This window comes from Elephantulus edwardii, unplaced genomic scaffold (genome assembly GCF_000299155.1).
Source record: "Elephantulus edwardii isolate Elephantulus edwardi_28Jun2011 unplaced genomic scaffold, EleEdw1.0 scaffold00001, whole genome shotgun sequence".
NCBI classification, from domain to species: Eukaryota; Metazoa; Chordata; class Mammalia; order Macroscelidea; family Macroscelididae; genus Elephantulus; species Elephantulus edwardii.
In genome coordinates, this window is record NW_006399751.1 from 14768719 (window position 1) to 14772433 (window position 3715).

A 3715-nucleotide genomic window follows, 5' to 3' on the forward strand; every position below is an offset into this window, starting at 1 on the left:
AAGCCACTGTTATCACACGGGTTCCAGCTTGTGGCAAGCCTCTGCCGACTCTCAAGCTTCATGGAGGAGATTCCTTTTCTCCCTCAGAACAGCTGGTGGATTCAAACTGCTAATCTTTTGGTTGGCAGCCCAACATGTAGCAAACTACAACTCCAGGTCTTCATTTGCTGATGTGGCACAACTTCACATGAGAAGCAACAGCTGCAAACATCCACTGATAATCAGCCTGGAATGTTCGAAGGACGAACCTAGGCAAAGTGGAAGCTGTAACTAATGAAATAGAACGCATAACAACAGATATCCTAGGCATTACTATTGTTTATTGTTGTTGTGATGTGCTTGATGTGCTATTGAGTTTGAACTGACCCATAGCTGACTCCCCAGCAGCTTTTCAGAGGCTGTAAATCACACGGGAGGAAAGTGCCCACCTTTCTCCCGCCAAGCAGCTGGTGAATTCAAACCACCTGCCTTTGGGTTGGCAGCACAGCTTCTTACCACTAAGCCATCAGGGAGAGAGGGAGAGAGGGAGAGAAGAGAGAAGGAGAGAGAGGGAGAGAAGGAGAGAAGAGAGAGGGAGAGAGAAGAGAGGAGACAGAGAGAGGAGAGAGGGAGAGAAGAGAGAGGAGAGAGGGAGAGAGGAGGAGAGAGAGCTCACGCGAGAGCTCTGATAGGTAGTTCCTAGCAAGATGTACTGCTGACCCGGAAGCTCTGGCCAAATGGACCTGCCAGTGGCTCTGAGATGAAAGATGACCAGCCTCCTCCTGGGTGATTGATTTCACCCTCAGAAACCCAGTGGAGAGTCTACTGTGAGTTGCAATCAACTTGATGGCAATGAGGTGAGTTTCACAGAAGAACTGAGAAACCCAGAAGTTTTACTCCTCGCATCAACGCCATCAGGTGTGTATGGTCAACACCATCTTTCACACGTTTCTGAGGCGAAATGTGGTTTTGCCCTTGAGGAGAAGGAGGGGGAAAGCTTTAAGTGTTTCTAGATGGATTGGAAAGAAACTTTATTTTTAAAATAAAAGGTACTTTAATAATTCCCTCAGAATGTGGGTTTGCTTGGAAGGCCAGGACTGAAGACACAGATGCTGTCAGGACTATTCCAGCTCACAGCGACCCCAGAGGACAGGCTGACACTGCATTGCAGGGTTTCCAAGGTCGGAATCTGCCCTGGAGCAGACTCCCAGGTCTTATTCCTGTGCTTTGGGAAACCAGCCCTTCGGGAGCAGTGGAACATTCAGTCACAGCGCTTCCAGGCTCCTGGAGAATGCATGCGTTCTTGCTAGGAGGTACCTTTGAGCTGATTGCCACCCACAGTGACCCTTTATGGCCATCATGAAGAAAACACTGCCCCGTTCTCCACCGTTTTCACATCTGCCATAGCTGAGCCCACTGTGGGTCTGGTGGCCCAATCGTAAGGAGTTGTGGTTCGAAAGCAGGTGCTTGGAAGCACCCAGTGGCCCCTCAGGATAAAGACAGTCTCCTCCCTTGCAGTTCACAGCCTCTGACAACCGCCTGGAGGGCTAGTCCACAGCAAGGAGTTTGGAGTTTTGACTCATCTGTATCCAGTTGCTGGGTCAATCCATGTCAAAAAGGGGGCCTTCCTCTAGTTCATCAGGAACGTTGTCCTTTTCCAGGGGCTCCTTGCCTTGAGAACATTGGGGGATGGTCCCTGCTATACCCATACATTGTCTAAACTAACGTCAAAAATACATGAGATGAAATCTCACCCTCCTAACGTCTAAGGAAAATTTTGGCTGTATTACGTTTCTTTCTTTAATTTTTTTTTAACAGCATACTCTTTCCATTTAATTTTTTTTCTCATTCATTCATTGTTGTACATCTTCCTCCCTGCCCACCCCTCCCCCAGTTTGCTTTTATAATCCCTCGCCCCCAAGTCCACAGTCCACTTTATTATGCATTTCTTTTTTCTGGACTCTTTTAATGAAAATAATACCTAATCATCTATTCCTTTTAAACAACTCTCTCTCTCATCTGTTTCAATGCAGTATACATTATTTATCCCATCTTTTCTCAGTCTCCCCCCAACCCTGATGTCAGTCCCTTTTTACAACAGTGGCACCATGCAGTATTTGTCCTTTTGTGACTGAGATACTTCACTCAGCATAATGTCCTCAGGATCACACGTATTGTATAATATTTCACGAGTTCCTTGTTTTTCAATGCAGCATAGTATTCCATTGTGTGAATATACCACAGCTTCTCTAGCCATTCGTTTGTTAACGAGCACTTAGGTTGTTTCCAACTCTTTGCTATTATGAACAGAGCAGCAATAAACATGGGTGTGCATGTATCTGCTTGGGTGGCAGTTCTGGTTTCTTTACGGTATATTCCCAGTAATGATATTGCTGGGTCAAATAATATTTTTATTTCCAACTTTTGGAGAAAGCGCCATACTGCCTTCCTTAGTGGTTGCACCATTTTACACTCCCACCAACAGTGAAAAAGGGTTCCAGTTTCTCTACAATCTCGCCAGCATTTGTTTTTTGCTATTCTGTTGAATTTTGCTATTATTTCTGGGGAGAGATGATATCTCATAGTTGTTTTTTGGCTGTATTTCTTACAAGATGTATTTGTTTATTCTTTTGTCAGTTGTGGGAATAGTCTGTCTTCTTTGCCAAGGCCATAATTCAAAGACACCCATTCTTCAATCCTTCTGATTCATTGTCCAATTTCCACATGTTTATAAGGACAAACTCTAGCCCTGTCTTTTAAAATTATCCCTCAGGGACATTACATGATAACCTCAGGCGAGAAAGACTAAAAGGGGAGATTAGAAACTTTTCTATGAGTCAGATTTGAATCATCTGTGGTAATCCAGGTATTTATTTTAGGCATGAGTAATACCACTGAAACAAAGACTAATGCTTGTTGAATCATAATATTTCTTAGGCTCACTGGGAAGAAATAAAAAGACATCCAGTATTAACAAGCAGGATCTCAAGAAGAAAATATCCTCATGGAGTTAGTATTAGTAAAGAAAAGAAGAATGTTTCTTTATTATCAGCAAAGTATAGAACATTGAACGGCGCAGCTAACAGCACTTGAAGTTACAGATGCTTGAGGATCAGGAGCTGGGTTTCTAGCAATTTCTCTCTGACGTTTGAAGACCACCCAGTAGGATTATTTGAAGACAACTACTCATTCTAACCAAATGTGGAAATTATAAAACAATACAATAAACATCTCATGAAAGCAAAATATTACTGAAGATTATCTAAAAATGGCTAGAATGGTACACTGGCAAGCAACTGCCTTTAAACTGGTTTAAAAGAGGCCATGGCACCAGCTATATCACTGAGAAAGTCAGATGGATCTTGGCTGAAAGCAGAGACTAACAGAAGAATGTCTATTTGTGTTTTATTCAATATGTAAGGCATTTAACTGTGTGGAGCAAAACAAATTAGAGCTAACCTTAGGAAGAATGAGAATCCCAGAACACTTAATTGTGCTCATATGAAATCTATACCTAGATCAAGAAGCTCTTATCTGAACAGAGGAAACACTGCATAGTTTAAAATCAGGAAGGGTGCGTGGTCAGTAATGTATCCTTTCTCCATACCTAGTCAATCTATATGCTGAGTAAATAATTCACAAAGCTGGACTTTATGAAGAGGAAGACGACGTCAGGATCAGAGGAAGACTCATTAACAACCTGCATTATCCAGATGAGACATCCTTGCTGTTGAAA